The 20,419-nt window shown below is 38.5% G+C and overlaps 1 protein-coding gene across 2 annotated transcripts in view; it reads left to right on the top strand.

Annotated features, from left to right (window-relative positions):
• The first annotated feature begins 205 nt into the window (after positions 1-205).
• The window catches only part of CA1 (carbonic anhydrase 1), a 51,210-nt gene continuing 30,996 nt past the window's right edge, over positions 206-20,419 (top strand). The window contains exon 1 of one of the 2 annotated variants that reach the window (XM_054561812.2): positions 206-344. The gene's annotated coding sequence lies outside the window, so the exon portion shown is untranslated. The remainder of the gene's footprint in view (positions 345-20,419) is intronic. The other variant, XM_054561813.1, reaches the window with a different exon arrangement.

The following is a 20,419-nucleotide window of genomic DNA, read 5'->3' as shown; positions in this document are numbered from 1 at the left end:
TATTGTGCTGTCTTGACCTGGTATGGAGGCCTCTGCTAGAGGCTGGTCAGTTTCCTCTCTTGAGCAGCTGATTAAAGCCACACCCCAACCACTTCCCTTATCAGGTTCTCACACTCCGGGGCCACTATGTACCCACTCTAATCACCACAGGGCCAGATATCAGACAATTAAGGACAGCGCCCATGCCCCAAAGCCTGCCAAAATTATGCAAATTATTCAACCTAGCTAACCCCACCCTTTTTGCTGTACATAAGCTGCCCTTTCCCCCTCCAGCTTGTGGTACCCGGTCCTCAGGTGCAACCCCCTGCGTGGTCCTCTGTGGCAGCCTTCTCTCATTTGGAGCTGTAAGTAACAAAGACTTCTGCCTTTCATCTAGCTGAGCATTGAAGTGTTTTGTCCGACTGCCAAAAGAATCTTTAAATCTTATAAAATACAGTCGTACCTACATCTTAATTACTATTCAATGAATGAAAGCTGTAAAGTTTAAAAAGCCTTTATAGTTTTTCTAAACCTTTTATATTTATCAAGCAGATATCTATAAATCTGAAAAGGATAATATAAATTACCTTTTTTTTTTTTGAGACAGAGTCTTACTTGGCAGCCTAGGCTGGAGCACGGTGGCACCATCTCTGCTAACTGTAAACTTTGCCTCCCAGGTTCAAGTGATTCTCCTGCCTCAGCCTCCCGAGTAGCTGGGATTACAGGCACATGCCACCACACCTGGCTAATTATTGTATTTTTAGTAGAGGGGATTTCACCATGTTTGCAAGGCTGGTCTCGAACTACTGACCTCAGGTGATCTGCCCTCCTCAGCCTCCCAAAGTGCTGGGACTACTGCAGGCGTGAGCCACCGCACCCGGCCAATATAAATTACCATTTAAACTTATTCCATGACTAATGTTCAATTTGACGTTAATTCCCCTAAACAATTAATGCAACTGATAGACTTGGTTAATTAAGTTCCTTTAAATATTATATATTATATCAATTACAAATTTATTCTACCTGAATCTCTCAAACATTTCAAATGCCTGACACATTAGTATCTTTTATACATCTTGCAAGTTTACAAAAGGAGGGAGGGGGTTCTAATAATTAAAGCAATTCCAGTAAAAGTAATAAACCAAATATATGCAGTAGTAAGTTATGTTCTCTTGAACATTCAAACACTGTGTATAGACCGAAGAAAATGCTCTTGTACTTTAAAATTGAAATTATATGGTTCATATATCTGATTTTCTAATATATCAGGTTATATTAAATGCTTCAAGTAACTTAACAAACAATCTTTCATAGGTTATCTCAAGGATTAAATAATTAAATTTCTAAAGTTAATACAAATGTGTTAATACTGTGGATTTGACTAACTTCAACATTCTTATAGTTATTTCTCTCTTCTCCCAGTATTGTAAAGCCACTTATGCAAATAAAGAGAATAGAAAGATGTATGATCTGATTGGGCTGAGGATACTGTATCAGAGAATCAAGGCCAGGGTTGAAGTGTCAGTTAAAGAATTTGAGAGAGGCTCAGGGACCTAATTAGGTACCACACATGCCCAGGGTGCCTCTACACAACCCAAAAGTCAATCTGCTGGGCATCTCCTTGAGGTAACAGAGCTTTCCAAACTCACAATGTTTCATGCAGTCTAGTATATCATGTGTACCCTTACCTAGTTTTATTTTATTTATTTATTTATTTATTTATTTATTTATTTATTTATTTTTGAGACAGTGTCTCTGTTGCCAGGCTGGAGTGCAGTGGTGCGATCTCGGCTCACTGTAACCTCTGCCTCCTGGGTTCAAGCGATTCTCTTGCCTCAGTCTCCCGAGTAGCTGGGACTATAGGCATGTGCCACCACGCCTGTCTAATTTTTGTATTTTTAGTAGAGACAGGGTTTCACCATGTTGGCCAGGATTGTCTCAATCTCTTGACCTCTGATGATCCGCCTGCCTCGGCCTCCCAAAGTGCTAGGATTATAGGTGTGAGGCACCGTGCCCGGCCCCCTTACCCAATTTTTAAAGTTACCTCTTTTGTAACTTCTTTGTTTTTTTGAGACAGAATCTCACTCTGTCAACCAGGTTGGAGTGTAGTGGCACGATCTCTGCTCACTGCAACCTCTGCCTCCCGGTTCAAGCAATTCTCATGTCTCAGCCTCCCAAGTAGCTGGGATTACAAGTATGCGCCACCACGCCCAGCCAATTTTTGTATTTTTAGTAGAGATGGGGTTTCACCATGTTGGCCAGGCTGGTCCCAAACTCCTGACCTCAAGCGATCCACCAGCCTGGACCTCCCAAAGTACTGGGATTAAAGGCGTGAGCCACCATGCCCAGCTTCTTTTATAGCTTATAACTGTGTAATTTGATAGTTGAAATTCCCTCTGTAGGATATTATTCAGTACTGGACTGAATTTAATCTCTTTATTGCCTGATTGGAGTCAACTTGCGTTTTACGTGTTTTATATCCAGTTCAATATCAAGAATCCTTTTGTCATTTTATTGACCATTCCCTACGTGATTAACACTATCTACTGAATACTGTATCTTAGAATATTACCCACATTTGCATCAAGCTCATGATCTATAGCTCACCTACATCCACCATTCTATTTTTGAAATTTGGGATAGCAATTGCCAGGATACAGTTGTTCTGCCTGAGTCTTCACTGCACCTCAAGTTATTTTGAGGTTCATCCATCTTATCTGAACTTTCTCTGTGCTCTGGATTTTATTTCTCTCCAAGAGACACAAACTCATTTAGAGCATGTAGATCTTCCCTTGGGATGTTTCTGCCTATTTTATTCCTTGTTTCTATCATGCCAACATTTGTTCTAATCTTTCTATTTGTTCTAATTTTTTTTTTTCAAAAGAAAAGGAAAAAAACAGGTATTTTAGGCACCACTGGTCAGTGTAGGGCCGGTGGGTGGGACATGGCATTAGATGTGCTAGTTGAGCAGAGCTGTGCTGTTAATTTTCTGAAAGTGGTAACAAAATACATAAAATAAAACAGTGCAATGCCAGGACAGGCCAGCATGAGATACGTGAGTTCTTCCCTCCGAAGCCTTCCTTCCAGGCTGTTTTATGTGTCTTTCCTTAGTGTGTCCTTCCTGTCTAATTAGGTTTCTCTCATTGCCCTTGTCCTAATGTTTTACAGTTATCTAAGGTGGAATAGCACAGTGGAGAGAAGCAAAAATGTTGGAGTGAGACAGACTTAGGCAGAGGTGGCAATATTGTAAAAATAATGATGCTTAAGATGTAAGACTATTCATTGCTTGATTTACTCCCAAGATCCCAGAAGGGCACAAGAAATGTGTTCACACAATCATATGTTTTAAATAAAATTTGCAAAAGATATTTAACCACAATCAGTCAACCCCATGATCATTTTACTCTGACTGTCCGGCATCATATTTCCTGTATCAGGTGGTATTGGAGGGTCTGTGGGCATTTTTGAGACCCAAATGGGGGAAGTTGAGTTGAGAATAATTTCAGTTTGGCTTTAGTGGGACATATTTATGTGGGTGTCAGTCATATCTGTATATTGATAATCTATTGCTAGCTATTCAGGGTAGCATCCACTATGCCAAAACAAATATGCAGGGCCAGAAGTCATATCAAAAAGTGAAAGTGTGCTTCCTAATGGCTCCCAGGTTCAGAAATTTGTAGGTTATTGAAGAGAAGCAGATGGTGAAATGCACAGAGACAAAGCTAATCCAGGGAAAATAATTTCAATCATCCAGTGTGTAAAGCTGCAGACAGAGAATTTGGTTTTAGAATTTGACCAGAAAACCTAGTTAAGACAGGTTCTGTCAGGAATGTATCTGATAATGTCTTATGTACAATTAAAACCACATCATACGTTACAAAATTTTTTTGATGAAAATAGTACAAAATTAAAGAATCCGGTGTATTAAGACGCAAACCTATAGCAGTACTTCAAATGTGTGTGAAATTTTATGAATCCCAGTGTTAATAAGAACAAACATAAATTTTAATCAACTGTGCTTGAAATAAGACTGAAATATCTTTCTATTCTCTCTACAGAAAATAATATAAAATTTTTGTTATATGAAGAGATAATCCAGAATTATGAAATTAAAATATAGATAAAAGCTATTAGAGAATTATGTCTGGCAGTGGCTGAATATAAAATATTGTTTTTTTGATTATGTGATATTTTTGATATTTAACTTTGTAAAATATTTGATTTATTATAAATCATTTTCTTGTTCTAAATAGATATTCACTTTTGTCACTAATTTTATTATTAATTTTGTATTCTTTTTGTGGTAAAATTAAATTTACTACTTTAAACATTTTAAGGTATACAGGTCTGTGGCATTAAGTACATTGACGTTGCTGTGCAACCCCCATCGCGCATCATCTCCATAACTTTTTCATCTTTCCAAATGGAAACTCCATATTCATTAAACAATAACCCCCCACTCCTTCCTTCCCCGAGCTCTGGCAGCAATTACTCTATTTTCTAGCTCGATAAATTTGACTATTCTAGTTATCCCATATAAGTGGAATCACACAGTATTTGTCCTTTTGTATATGGCTTATTTCACTTAGCATAGTGTCTTCAATCTTCATCCATATTGCAGCATGTATCATTTCTTTTTAAGGCTGAATAATATTCCCTTGTATATACAGTAGTCCCCCTTATCTGTGAGGATACGTTACAAGACAATACATGAAACCATGGCTAGTACCGAACCCTATAAACACTATGTTTTTTTTCTTATACAAACACACCTATGATAAAGTTTAAATTATAAATTAGGAATAGGAAGAGATTAACAACAATAACTAAAAATAAAATAGAACAACTATAACAATATATCATAATAAAAGTTATGTGAATGTAGTCTCTCTCTCTCAAAATATTGCATTGTACCGTACTCACCTTTCTTGTGATGGGAGATGCTGTGATGTCTCTGTGATGAGATGACAGGAGGTGAATGATGTAAGCATTGTGATGTAGCTATAGGCTACTACTGATCTTCCTTATTTCTGAATCTGTGTAACCAGCCCTTTGCGGTGTGGTGTCACTCATTTCTTGCTTGCTGAAGTCTTCGCAGATGCTCAGTGCTTTCTGGTGCAACAGGTTGTTATCAAAACATGTTTTCTATTCATGTCTTCCACCCACCCATTTAATGTCTTTTCCGTCTTAACGAAACACCCATCTTCCACTGTAGCTGTAACTTTTACAGTTTGAGCTGCAACAGCAACACTAGCATGAATTTCTTTTTCCTCCTTCACAATTGCCTGGATAGAAGATTTGTTCTTACCATAGATCTTAGCAACCTCAGTATATGACTTTTTTCCTTTCCTTATTAAGCCAAGAGCTTTCAAATTTTCACTTAAAGGAAGGACTGATGGCTTCTCTTTGGCATATCCAAATTACCAGCATCACAAGTCTTGGGCTTTGGGACCATTATGAAGTAAAATAAAGGTTACTTGAACACAAGCACTGCAACATGGCAACAGCAAATCTGATAACTGAGAAGGCTACTAAGTGACTAAGGGGAGGGCAGTGTGTACAGAGGCGATACGATGGACAAAGGGAAGATTCACGGCCCCATCAGGATGGAGTGGGATGCTGTGAGATGTCATCACACTACTCAGAATGGCATGCAATTGAAAACGTATTAATTATTTCTGGAAGTTTCCATTTAATAATTTTGGACTGTGGTGGATCATACATAACTGAAACAGAGGAAAGCAAAGCTTTGGTTACGGGGGAAACTACTGTATATATAGTACCACATTTTGTTTATTCATTCATCTGACGATAAATACTGGGTTTGTTTCCACCTTTGGACTATTGTGAATAACGCTGCTATGAATACAGGTGTACAAATATCTGTAGAAGCCCCTGTTCTCAGTTCTTTCAGATATATACTCAGAAGTGGAATGCTGGACCATAAGGTAGTTCTGTGTTTAATTCTTTGAGGAATCACTATACTGCTTTCCACAATGGCAACAGCTCTTTACATTCCCACCAGAAATGCACAAGGGTTCTCATTTCTCCACATCATCACCAACACTAGTTTTCTGCTGTATTTTTGTCTGGTTGGTTTTCTTTTTGTTTCGTAGTAGCCATCTGATGAGTACAAAGTGCATTCTTTTTTAAAGAGGGCCTCCCAAAAACCTGGGTCTTCTCTGTGCTCGCGTCTGAATTTTAATTCTACCATGGCATATGGTCCATCGTCCATGATTTTGTTTCCTCGCTTGTAAAATGAGGATAAAAATAAACATGACTCTAGGATTGTTTTAAAGATTTGGTGAAATAATATATGTGAAACCATTAGCACGTAGTCTACACTTAAAAAGTAGCAATCCCTTTCATTATTATTTACTTACTTGTCTTTCTCCTGTACAACATTATGAGCTCCTCACTCATTTTCTGTCCTCAACACCCAGCATAGGACTTGACATATACTTGGTGTTTAATGGATGTTTGATGGTTGAGCTTAAAATCATCCATAGAAGACAGGCCACAATTCTTTTAGTCACAATGCATATAGAAGTTCAAAAGTTCCTCAGTGAAGAGGAACTGAAAGTAAATATCAGAACCTTGCTGCTCTGTAATTCACTGAGTGCAATCAAGTCTTTATCAACACAGTAAAACCTTTACTGTTCTCATTCTCTAAAGTAGCTTCACTCACGCTCAGCAAATGATTTTATTTTTCTCATTAAGTTGTAAATCATATTACCTCTCTGGGTATTGCTTTAGACAAATATTTGTATTGGGTGGACCCTACCTGACTACTGCTGACAAGATTCTGGTGCACCAAAGGGCAAGAAAGTTTCAATGGCATGTGATTTAGGATGCTGCCCCAGCTGGGCTGATTTCTGCTTAGGTGTACTACACATGGCATTAAAGCCTGCAATATTCAGAGACCCCATTCTTTGGGGGTTGCCTTAGGATTCATGAAAGCCCAGAAACTGTATTCAAAATTGTGAGCATGTGTGTATACGCACACACACCTGAGAATATGTGCACTTTCAAAGGAAACAAACCTAACTTTTGTCATAATTTCAAAGGAATGCATGACCAAAAGAATTAAGACTAACAGACCTAGAAAGCCTAGGGTGGCAGAATCATTATCAAGCCAGAGGCTTACCTTTCGGAAAAGAAACAGGTCTTGAAACAATTTGTGGTATGAGTTCAGATCTTTAGGGGAGCTAGAACCCCCAATTACTAGGACCAAGGCACAGAATCAGCTAACCAAACTCCAAGGATGAAGAGTCATTGGAGTTGGCAGGGCAATTTAAATCTCCTTTAAACTCCCTCTAACTGCACATAAGTTAGATTCAGAATCTGTGGATCCATCCTAAAGATGGCAGTAGTCATTATAGCTGGGAGCTATTCAGAGAGGCATTCCAATATCACAGTGTGTCATATGTTAAATGCAGACAACCAAAGGTGATAGAATTATGACATCAAATTTAAAATTCCTAGAAGTATCCAGAATAGTATGAAAATGTAAATTTAGCACTTCTAAGATCCATTTAAACACAACAATGGCAAATTATATTTTAACCTATTTTGTGTCTTAATCTGATAAGAAGAAATTTGAAATTGTGCATCTTTTAATACAGGACTGATTAAAATAATTTCTGAGAAAAGTCAATAAAAATAAATATTAGCTGAGAAAAGAAAATCTAAGACATGAATTTAAAATAGTGTATCCGTACATACTTATACTACAGGTTGTCATACATTTTGACAGTACTTGTCATTTTTAGAAAATTGAAATTACTTTCTATTTACTCTCTGTAAATAAAAAGCATCTCTACTGAGACATGGTTACTGAGTTCCATATTTACAGAAATGAGCTAGAATGTTTTACTCTCTAACTACAATAAAATCACCAAAGGTGATCATAAAGTTCCCATATCTCTTTCTAAAAAATAAAAATAAAATAGAACAAAGCTAAAAGATTTTAAAACTTTAAAAAAAAAACTCCAAGGTTTTAGTACTATTAAAAAATGCCTAAGTTTAGAGAGTTTTGATTCAATTTCCTCTTAATTTCACTCTTCCCATGATAACCAGTCACTACCATTTGTATCCCCAGAGGTTTGAATGAAGTCTGACAAAAGTTTACTTCAACTGATTTCCTGCCAATCTGAGATAGGCTGAGACTGTCAAAGTGAAGGAAAAACAGTACAAATAAACATATAAAATACAAGAAGCATAAATCTTTATGGGCTTATAAATTACAGGTATTAATATACAACGATCACTAGTTCTCTAGAACAGTCCTAACCTATTCTATGGCTGTGCCATCTAGTCCTTAATGACAGGGTTCAGCTTCAAAGAGAGCTGGTTCAACATCCCCCCATTTCAGTTCCTGGCCTGATTCCGAAAGGTTTGGTGTCATGTTATTTCTCACTACAGAGGAAAAAGTTTGCTGGACACATTAAACCCTACGTAGCCAAATTCCAGGGATCTTATTTGGTCATATATTACTTGGCTACTTGTTGAACTGTAATCCTATCCTCTACATACAAGTCCAGGACTATAACAGTTTCTTAATCATAAGTAAAAGTAATTTCCAATTAATAAGAAACAGACTAACATGGGTAACAGGCGTAAGGGATGAATGGAGAACATCAAGATTAACCCACCATAGTGCCAGGGTTCCCATTCATTTCCCCTTCAGGTAGCCATTTGGAGTATACTTTTAAAAGAGAACCCTGTTCACATGCTTTCTCTTAAGTACAACTTTTGCATCAACCAAACGTGGACTAGCTATTATGATGCAAAGGACCACGGGAAGCTGCTCTGGCTAAACATCTCCTTCTCGCTGGTCCTACCAGTCCACCGCATTTCATTGTTCAAAATGCATTTCTTTACTTAAGATCGTTGGAGTTGAAAATCACTATGTAAAGCAAAGATGTGACTAGAAGTTACCACATTAAGCTATTTTCTGTCATTAATGCATTGATATGAATTTGTTTCAAGATGGTTAACTAGCCAAGGTTAGGCATTGAAAGTTGGACAGATGCATCCTAGGCAAGCCGGGGTGATCTCCAAAGTGGGGTAACCAAGAGCATTAGGAAACTGAAGTTGGAAAAGAGAGGGTAGCATGAAAGATGAAATCTGATATAAATAAGGGGGTAGCAGGGCAAAGCCATTTCACAGATCTGTAAACAAACTGCAATGCTGACCTCTGGTTTCCCTAACATAAGAGCTTTCACAAAGTAAACATGTTATTTAAAAATAATATCTCAAATAGCCATGCAGTTATGATGCACAGTTTAACTGAGGCAGGGGAGATTCTCAGAGGGAAGAACCCAGAGATCAGGGTTCAAGGCTGGGAGAGAAGTGGCTACTTCCTTGGAAATGTTCCTAGGTGTCCTGATCTGCCACTGAGCTACAGCCTTCAAACTCAAACTGCAAGGGAAGCTTTTTTCGAGCCTCCCTGGAAAAAACCCATGACCCCAAAATCCTTCCCTCGAAACTCTGTCCAGAGGCTTGGTACTGCTTCAAGTAGAAAATCTGATTTGGTTTCTGGGAAGGAGGACCTGTTGGAAAGTTACAAGATTGACACGACAGTGACAAGTCTGGAACCTCCTGGCTCTGATGCACAGTGCTTGAACTCCCTTAGAAATGAAGCATTGCCCCCAAGATAGTATAAAGTTACAGTTATCTAAAGTTTTCTCTCTTTTTTTTTTTTACCTGTTTCTCTTTCTCCAAAAAAAAGTTTAATTTTAAGAACAATGAAAAATCAATCTTGAACAATTATAGGGAAACTCAAAAGAGCACACTGTGCATTTCAGCTACTTCAGTCACAATGAAACAATCATTAAAAAGATATTATGTTTCACACAAAGAAAATGTGAAAAAAAAACCCTCCATATTGTTAAAGCAATCATGTACCACAACTAAAGACAGGTAGAATTTTTAAATTTTAAATTTGGCCAGGTGCGGTGGCTCGCACCTGTAATCTCAGCACTTTGGGAGGCAGAGAAGGGCAGATCATGAGGTCAGGAGTCCAAGACCAGCCTAGCCAACATGGTGAAACCTCATCTCTACTAAAAATACAAAAAAATTACTGGGGCATGGTGGCACACTCCTCTAGTCCCAGCTGCTCAGGAGACTGAGGCATGAGAATCGCTTGAACCTGGGAGGCAGAGTTTGTGGTGAGCCGAGATTGCGCCACTACACTCCAGCCTGGCAACAGAATGAGATTCTGCCTCAAAATAATAATAATTATTATTTTATTTAATTTTTTAATTTTAAAATTACAAACGATTCGTAAACATTCTGTCCTCTCTTCTTTCAATATTTTATTTTCTAATATGTATAACTAGCTGGAAAATTGTACAGTTCATATTCTAAGTAATGAAAAGAAAATAAGTGAGATTTAATATATATAAATAATTTTCTATTATTCTTTAATGCTTTTTATTTATTTAGTGCTTTTGTTTTATACAACATACAAAATACTACCGCAGCACATGTAGTGTAATAGACAGCTTAGTTGTAATCTTACTTTTCAAAAAATTGTATATAATACATAATCTCAACCCCAGTATCAGATATCACTTGTGTACATCTTGCCTTTATTCCTATTCTTGCTTCTGGAAATCTTAGCCATTTCTGGCAAAGGGTATACAAGGAATATTTCTAAAACAGTGGCTCTCTAAGTGTGTTCCTCAGAGCAGCAGTATCAGCATCACCTGGGACTTGCTAGAAATGCAGATTCTCAGTTTCCATCCCAGACCTACTGAATCAGAAACTCTGAAGGTGAGGCTGGGCAATCTGTGTTTTAACAAAGCCCTCTGATGCACAGAAATGTTTGAGAACCACTCAATTAAAGGAACCACAAGGCAAAGATTTTTTACATGCTTCAGAACTTATCCCTAGCTTTGTTTTTCTCTTTTCAATCATTTAATTTAGATGTTTTCTCTTATGCCACAGAGTTGAGTGAGAGTCCCCTGACTCCCTTGGTTTTTTTCAAACAAGTACATTTCTTTTCCTCTTAGGAGTATAATCATCATGTAGATCGTACAAAATAAAATAACTTCTCCATGTGTTCATCTGCTTAGGAGATTTCCAATTTTATAAGGCAATAAAATAGTATTCAAAAGGGGGCACAATAGCTATATTGACATGTCAGTAGACATGTAGAAACTATAGAAATGGTTCTTTTCCTCTTATAAACTTTTTTTATTGGTTAAAACAAGATTTTATTAAAATATTGGCTTATTCTTAGGCAAGAAATTTTTAACTTTTAAATTCTATAATCTGTCTCTTGGAAATTCTTCAGATTAATATCTCAAAATCTTATAAACTTTTAAATATGAGGTTAAGAAAAAATTTAAATAACTTTATTACAAAAATGATATATGTTCTTTGCAACTATCAAACAATACAGATGTAAATCAAGTAACAATTAACAATCTGTCATCTTTTAAAGTCATATTCTCTTCAAGGCAACAAATGTTACCAGATTGGTGTTTCTTGCTAATCTCTCTTCACTGAATGCATAAGTGTGTAGATGCAAAACAATTTTATATGCAAAATCAGGATCATATTATGCCATTGCTCTTCAATTCACTTTTTACACTTAAAGTATCACAAATGCACTTGTCTAGTATCACTATTTAATTCCATTCCCCTTTAGGTTATTTTGAAATGCCTGCTCTTATAAACATTGATTCAGTTAGCATCCTTGCACATTTATTTCCAATTACTCTTGTTAATTTTTCAATTTCACAGACTCCTAAACGGGGAATATTTGAATCTAACTCTATGTCCATTTATAATTTAATTAAGTGCTGCAAATGAATTATTGGAGTACTTCGTGTTTCCACAGGAATATTATCAGTCTTTTGAATTTTGCCTCCCATTCCCATGGTCTCTCATTGTTTTGATCTACGTTTCTCTAAACAGTGGTCACATAGATGATCTTTTCTCACACTGTTGGCCATTGGCTATTTTGTGAGCAAAAGGTTAAAAGTCTTCCTTGGAGGCTAAGGGGGAAAAGTGACCTTTTGAAGCTCAGGGTGAGAAACAGCATGATGGGTAGCACACAGTAACTCACACCTGTAATCCTAACACTTTGGGAGGCTGAAGTGGGAGGATCACTTGAGCTCAGGAGTTTGAAACCAGCCTGGGCAACATAGTGGGACCTCATCTCTACAAAAAAATCGTAAAAAAAAAAAAAAGAAGAAAGAGCATGGTGGGGCTTCTCCCCTCCTTAACTGTGTGGATTAACAATAGTTCTGCTCAAAGTTGCAGTTCCTCTCCAGGGCTGCTAAAGTTGGCCTGCAGAAGCAAGCTGTACATAGGACATTGGCAAAGGCAATTTTTCGCCAAAGACCAAGAGACATCTACTGGGTTTCACTGACTGCACTCACTCAGGGAGCCAAGGGTTCTGAGTTCCTTATCCCAGGGCAAAACATCAACCCTGTACCTAGAGGAGACACTGCCCTCTGCCTGGGTCTATAAAAGCCTTCATTATTTTGGAGGTCCCTAGGCCTTGCTTATTCTACTGATTGACTCTCACCTGCAGGGCACTAGCAAGAAGAGGGAGGTCATGGATATGCAAGGAAATTGTCATCTGTCCCAATATTTTGTATTTTCTTCATGTGTATGGCCACAGGTGTTCTCCCTGAACTTAAAAATAAATTAACAAGCCCAGGCTATACTGAAGGTGAAGAGGAGATGATTTTAAAATAAGTTTTAAAGGGAATCAACCATTTATAAATTTATTTAGAATATAACACAAGCAAAGTGCATAAAATGATTTACCAGTTCTTCCAAATGCTCATTTTAAAGCAAAAGCCCTGTGTACGAACGAGTGCAGAACACTGTGGCACAAAGTCCGTCTTTGGCTTCCCCAGCCTGCAATGTGAGAGATTCCTTTTACCATAATAATATTAGGGAGGCTCTGTCCAGCCAAGCAGTGCTCACTTTCTTAAGTCATAGAGGTTTATCATGTCAGGCAAAGTTCAGAATCATTTAATCTCACCTTTCATCATCCATTATGGTAGAGACGGAGCTACCTACTTCTAGATTTATGTGCCTGTAATTTTTTCATGTTGTTCTGAAATGAAGTGCCTGTTAAGTTTACTCCCCAGATAATCCTTTGTTTCTGGAAGTTCATGGAAGTCACCCTTTGTCATCATTAATGTAATATTGTCTCACAAGCAGGTATTATAACTCAATTCTGAGATTCCCTCACCCTTTTATATACCGGTGATGCCATAACTAATTACTCTGCTTCACATAGCTCAGCTGTATCTCCAACCAGGGCCTGAGGCCTCCTCTTAAGCCCCTACCCCATCTGACCACCCACCTCCCCATCTCATCCTGGACCTCTTGCCCACAGAGGGAGAGCAGAGGGCTGCCTCCAGAGCCAAGAGACAGCTGTTGCTGCCAGTACCGTCTAGAAGCTGAACACCTACACCCACCCTCAGCACCTTTCTCTCCACATGCCCCTCGGCTGGCACTGCAGGGTGGATAATGCTCAAGTTAATTTGATACTCCCAGCCCTGTCAGAGTTATGAGCTATTAAAAATTGAAACTTATTTATTCTCCAGGTAGGTTTCACATTTCTGGTACTAAGACGAGGTCATGTCTTAGGGAAAGAAATGGTATCTCTTTCCTGAAAATAGTGTACTAAGATTCTGGCACCTTTTCCAGCATGAGATTTTTCATAGCTCAGTGGGTATTATAGCAGTGTAGCTTGATTAAAAATTCTGTTACTCTAGTTCCAGATGGTTTTTATTTTGGATGTGCTCAAAGTGTTTGTTCACCACATCACTAATGTTCCGTAGAATAAATTAACAAAATCAATTCACTTGCTTATTCATTCCAATATTTAACAAAAGTTTTTGATTATCTACTGAAGAGAATGGAAGATTCCTAGGACTGATAAAATTCAGACTCTGATTTTAAGAGTCTTACTACCCATCTGGTGGAGAGACAAGTATACACATAAATACAACCAAGGTTTCAACGTGTGAGTGCTGTCATAAGAAAGATGTAAAACAAACTCTATGGCAATGCAAAGATGAAAGACTTTATTCAAGAAACACCTATCATCTGAGATGTATTTTTGATGATAGGTTAGGTTTTCACAAGTGGATATGTGTGTTTGGGACAAGAGTTGGGCATTTCACATTAAAGAGCAGCACATCGCAAAGTCTGAAGGTAAAGAGAGAAAGACACAGAATAAATTTGGGGTTAATAGCCAGGTGCAGTGGCTCACGCCTGTAACTCCAGCATTTTGGGAGGCCAAGGTGGGCAGATCGCTTGAGCCCAGGAGCTCAAGACCAGCCTGGGCAACATGGTGAGACCCTGTCTCTATTTAAAAAAAAAAAAAAAAAGAAAAAAGAAAAGAAAGGAAAGGAAAGAAAAGGAATTTGGGGACACCATATAGTCCTGCTTTACTGAAAAATAAACAGTATAAAGGAAACTATTGAAATAAAAATCTGGAAAAGTAGATCTGAGGCCCTTGCCTGCTAGGTGGTGGTGTTTGTCTTTTATGCAAAGCACTGGGAAGCTGTCGAAAATTCCCTGACCATGAATGAGCTGACTGGAACAGGGCTTCAGGGCTATCATTCTTGCAGTAGGTCTGTAGCTGGATATGAGGGAGCAAAGGCTTAGACAATGAGATCAGTTAGGATGTGACTTGATGTCAGCAGGTAAGAGGCAATGGTGATGAAAGGAGAAGGAAGAAAAGAACACCAGAGGGGTTGTGAAGATAGAATTGGCAGCATTTACCACGAGAGCCTAAGGAAAGGGAAGGAGACACAGATAACTCCAAACCAGTGGGCCTAGACCCTTACCTTTGATAAGGATGGCAACAGTAACCAACACACTGGAGGCAGGAAGGGAACAATCACCAATTCATTTGGAGGCAGGAAGAGCTCAGAGTGTGGGCAAGTCACTCAGGTGGTGCTCCCTTCAGCAGAAAGGCTGTGTAGATGAGTGTTTAGTTAAAGAACTGACATTTTCACAGATATGCCTTGAAAATATGTAAATCTGTATTTCTTAAATGGTTAGCAAGCGGAGCCCTCAACAGCATTTATCACCTGCATGAACAGAATTATTTATTGTGCTGTGCTCCTGTGAATGGTATTCCAGGAATTGGAAAGATGTGGACAAAGTTTTGTTTTAAAATTAACTCTTAAAGAACAGGAATTTCTCTCATTAGTAGTAAAAGCAACAAGAGGTTGCCAAAAGCAAAAGTGTTGAGAAAGAAACATGTTCCCTTTACTTTTTCTTTAAATTATAAGTGAATGGACATGACACAAAACAGCAACCATGATGACTGAGCAAACCTATGTAGACTTAACAGCCCTTATAAAACTCACATCACCCTGACTTGCTTTCGTGCTATTGTGCCACAAGGGAATTGCAGGCAAACAGTTCACATAGATGACTATATTGATAATCATTCTGCCAAACTACACATCTTTAGTTCTTTCTAATTGCTTCTTCTCATGTATCTATTGCTAATATCAGCACTGATATTTTCATCAAAATAATATATGATAAGTTATCTGCCTAAAAATTTCAATAGAATCAATAGAATCGATGGATGACTCTTTTCTGCTACATCAACTACAGCCAATTGAATGATATCCATCAATATCCAGAGAATGATAAGCTTTAGTAATGAAACTATTTGTACATTTTATTATTTCAACCATTACTAACTCCCCTTGCTCTCCCCCTACACACCACAATTATACTCCCAATTTTGCTTTTTAGAAAGCAAAATCCCTGAATCTTTTTCAGCTCTCAGTGAAGCTAATTTCCTTGAATCCCACCCCCTCAAAATATGCCAATTCAATTACACCCAGGGCCAAAAATCATCTTTTATTTCCTGTTTGGCCTGTTTCCTCCTCAATACCCCAACCACCACCACCTTCAAATGCCACCATCACTAAACGAGTCCTTGAGAAGTTTCCCCTTGCTTCCTACCTGTAGTAGGCTAAATAACTGGCCCCAGTGATGTCCACATCTTAATCCCCAGAATCTTTGAAAATGTCTTACACAACACAAGGGACTTCACCGACGTGATTAAATGAAGGATCTGGAGATGGGAGATTATTCTGATTCATCCAGATGGGCCTGATATAATCACAAAGATTCTTATAAGAAGGAGGAAGAAAAGAGGAGGGAGAGAAGATTTTATACTGCTTGCTTTGAGGATGGAGAAGGGATCATAAGCCAAGGACTCTAGGAGGCATATAGAAACTGGAAAAGACAACAAAACAAATTCTCCCCTAGAGACTGCAGAAGGAATGCAACCCTGCCAACCCCTTGATTTTAGCCTCAAAAACATATTTTGGATTTGTGACTGCCAGAAGTGTCAGGAGAATAAATTTGTACTGTAAGAGGCTAAACTTTTGGTGATTTGTTTCAGCAGCAGTAGAAAACTACTATATTACCTCTCTGTATGGTCTGCCATAAACTCAATACCGTAAAGATGTGGATTGCCTGCCCAGAGAAGGTAACTTGCATGATCGATGTGCACCTTCAGATGATAGTAGCTGGTGAATTGGTGCTAATAGCGCTGGTCCAGTGAAGAAAGGATGAGGTGCAATCCACATGGAGTTTCCACATAGTAAGCCCCACTGAGTGTTAGACATCAAGCTCAATACTTCACGTCTGTTATTTTATTTTATTTTAGTTTATTTTTTGACAGAGTCTTGCTCTGAGTCTTGCTCTGTCACCTAGAGGGCATCTCACATTGCACCCAGGGAATGCAGTGGTGTGATGGCTCACTGCAACCTCTGCCTCCTGGGTTCAAGTGATTCTCATGTCTCGGCCTCCCATGTAGGTGGGATTACAGGTGCCTGCCACCATGCCCAGCTAACTTGTGTATTTTTAGTAGAGAGAGGGTTTCGTCGTGTTGGCCAGGCTGGTCTCAAACTCCTGGCATCAAGCAATCATTCTGCTTCGGCTTCCCAAAGTGCTGAGATTACAGGTGTGAGCCATGGTGCCTGGCCACATCTGATATCTCTTTAACATTTTCTTCTTTATTATCTTTTCAAATGTATTTGACACATACAGTGCTTATCTTCTTGGGTATCTGGTGGTCTTCATAAACTCATTATTTGATGATTTGGGGGAGTCCTAAATTCCTAAACTGGACAATCTTTCCTTAAAGAGATCAGTAGCCAGTGGTCATCAGCAACCATGAACCAGTTCAGCTCCCTTGAGAGTGTCTGAGCAGAAGAGTCACAGATTCAGATTTCCCCTCCCAGTGGCCTGAGCCTCAGAGTTATTATTGGCATCCACTCTCAGGATGGGACGCCATGTGCCTCTAAGGTCCAGTTCTCAGTTTTGGGGGGGTTTGCTTTGTGTTTAGAGGGAAAAGGTGCATTTCCTGAAAGGATCAATTACTTCTTGCAGAACCCACATTCTCTCCAGGAGTGTGGTCTCCCCAGGGCCTGGTGGTTCTGCAAGAGAGAAATGGTTGATGGCAGATGGTGGTGCAAAAGTAGATGATTTAAATTACGTTTAGGAGGAAGAAGCTATTAAACTTGCTGCTGATTTGATAAATAGATTTTGTGAAAGGAAATATTCAAAGAGGACTCCTAGGTTTCTTCCTTAAGAAATAGGGATGGTATAATGCCATTTACAGTTACCGGAGATGAGAAACAAGAGTTATGCTTGTATCATTTTTAATTGTTTATTCATATATTTATTTATTTATTTAGAGACAGGGGGTGTCGCCCAGGCTGGAGTGCGGTGCTGCGAACACAGCTTACTGCAGCTTTGACCTCCCAGGCTCAAGCAATCCTTCTGCCTCAGTCCCCCAAGTAGCTGGGACTACAGGCACATGCCACCACGCCTGGCTAATTTTTGCATTTTTTAGTAGAGATGGGGTTTTGCCATGTTGCCCAGGCTGGTCTGGAATTCCTGAGCTCAAGTGATACTCCTGCCTTGACCTCCCAAAGTGCTAGGATTATGGGCCTGAGCCACTACACCCAGCCAACGCTTGTGTTGCTTTCTAAAAAGGCTTTACTGTTGAGTGCCCAGGCCATTTTAAAAATTTTTTACCTTTTAGATCGACAAGGAAAGGTCAGCAGTGTCTTTAGTTTCACATTTAGGCCTACTTTCAGGGAAAACTGGTATTTCATCTTCTCATAAATAAAATCTGGCTGGCTTGATTTTTCTATTTAAGATATGAAAAATTACTAGATATTTCAAGCAAGTTAGGGTTAGAGGAGGTAAAAGACTACAAAATCTCATATTTTATCTTTCTAGAAGGATTTATGGAAGAAGGGCTATGGAATTTGTTCCCAAAGACTGGCTAACAAAGATTCAATGGGACTTGAACCGTTCTTTCTATATGTTCATAGCTTGCTTTTTCAGTGTCTTCTTTTTAACCAAATGCTACAACCAGAAAACATAATTTGTCTGGAACATCAGCACATGTTTTCCATGGTCTTCCAGGGAATTTAGTCTCCTTATTGGTAAATCATACGCAATACCAATAAGTGGGTTTTAAGCTCCGGGACTCAGGTTTCAGGGTATCTGGATGTCCCAGAGTATATCAAAGAGGCCAGTGCACAGAGATAAGATACATGCCTACATTTTTAGGCACATTAGTGGAATAAGCCTTTGTTATAACACCTACCAAGTTATCAACAATATGTGAAAGACTGTTGCAAGCAGCTTCTTCTGTGCTCTTGCACAAACAAAGATAAACAGAAAATAACCGTTGATGAAATTAGTCTTTTGTTTCTCCAGCTGCCCTGTCCTGTCTCATGTCATTTCCATGCAGGGCTTCCTTTTTATTCGAGGTTCAGTGTCTCTTCTTCCAAACCCTCTCCACCAATTAACACAAGAAGAGTCCTGATATCATCATTTACAAGTGGTTGAATCTCATTTTTCATTCGTTAGCAGTTCCAGGTCTTTCTATTTTTAAGAGTTACCTGAATTTCCCTAGGACTCATCCACCGAACGAAGTCACTGACTCATAGATCTGGCCTGCAGGAATAGATTCTCCCCATACTCCACTCCAGTCAAAACCCACCATGTTAATTCTTGGATGTTTCATGTGCTCAGAAACAAGTCTGCTCATGTTCTTCCATCTGGCCTTCCAGTTATGGCCTTTCTTGCCTCAAAAGCTATTTTTAAAAGACACTTCCTCTCTACCTTGGCTTCTGAAAACCATTAAGAGAATATGGCTTTGCTGAGTAGGGTACAGTGTGTGGGTGCCTTCCGAACTGCACAGCATCGAGGTACAAAGTGACACTTCATTTCTTTCAGTTCTCACTGTGTTCAAGGTCCTATGTTGTACTTGGTGAACTAATGGGCTAAAATTTTTGCAAATTACCACCTAAGCCTTCACACAACTTTGCTTTGGCCTTTGATCTCACCAAAATCACCTTGAAAAGAGTTCCTTTTGTTTCTACCTGCCATATTTGCTTCATTTAAAAATAATAATAATAAATTATTGATACCATTAAAGCTTTAATCTAGATTTCCCATTTTCTTGCTTTATTTTTTCCTTCCTGGAGGCAACTATGATCACCTGAACAGGTAGTTATTTTTCTCGAGTGTATTGTTCATGTGATTGCTACCTAGTCTGAATTTGTAAGTTACATGTTGCATTGCTATGCATATTTTTAAACATTATAAAATTGGTATTATGCTATATACATTGTTCTCCAATTTAACTTTTCTTGATTAATTATGTTTTTGAGAATTATGTATGTTGAGCATATAGTTCTGTTTATACTCTACTGTATAACAATGCCACAGTGTACTTGTCTATTCTCCTGTTGCTGATATGTAAGTGGTTTCTAGTTTTTAGCTACTAATGACTATGCTTCAATAAGTATTTTTCCTTTTAAATGGATTTGAAGCAATAGTAAGTGTGGAAAACTTATTAGGTTGGTGCAAAAGGGTAATTATGGTTTCTGCCATTACGTTCAATGGCAATTACCCTTGTACACCAACCAGATAGAATAAGGATGTGTTGTTCTTCATAACTCATACTTAGTTATGGTTGTCGCAGAGGGTCATCTACAATTTGGCAGAAGAGTAGTAAGAAGAAAAAGTTGCTTTCCTGGAATATCGCTTTTTTTCCTTTTATCTTCTCCCTAACTCTAACACAACTTTTCACCTCCTCTCTTTCTGCCACCAAAACTCTCATATATTGCCAACCCAGAGCCCATCCAGATCTTATATTGGCAATAGCTTGCTTTTGGAATTAGGAAGACCTAAGTTGAAATGCCGCCTCCACTTCTGTGAAAGTTTGGACAAAGCTATATAGATCATTTAAACTTCATTTTTCTCATCTGTAAAAATCTGAGTGATATTAATTACATTATACTGGTATTGTGAGGATTAAGAGACAATATCCGGGAACTTATGGTGGACTGCACTCTTCCCATAGAAGGATAAGGTATATCTCCTCCTCTTGAAT

The sequence above is a fragment of the Pongo abelii genome, chromosome 7 (assembly GCF_028885655.2).
Source record: "Pongo abelii isolate AG06213 chromosome 7, NHGRI_mPonAbe1-v2.0_pri, whole genome shotgun sequence".
Classification (NCBI taxonomy): domain Eukaryota; kingdom Metazoa; phylum Chordata; class Mammalia; order Primates; family Hominidae; genus Pongo; species Pongo abelii.
Note: the sequence above shows the minus strand (reverse complement) of the source record. Positions and strands in the feature narration are given on the sequence as shown.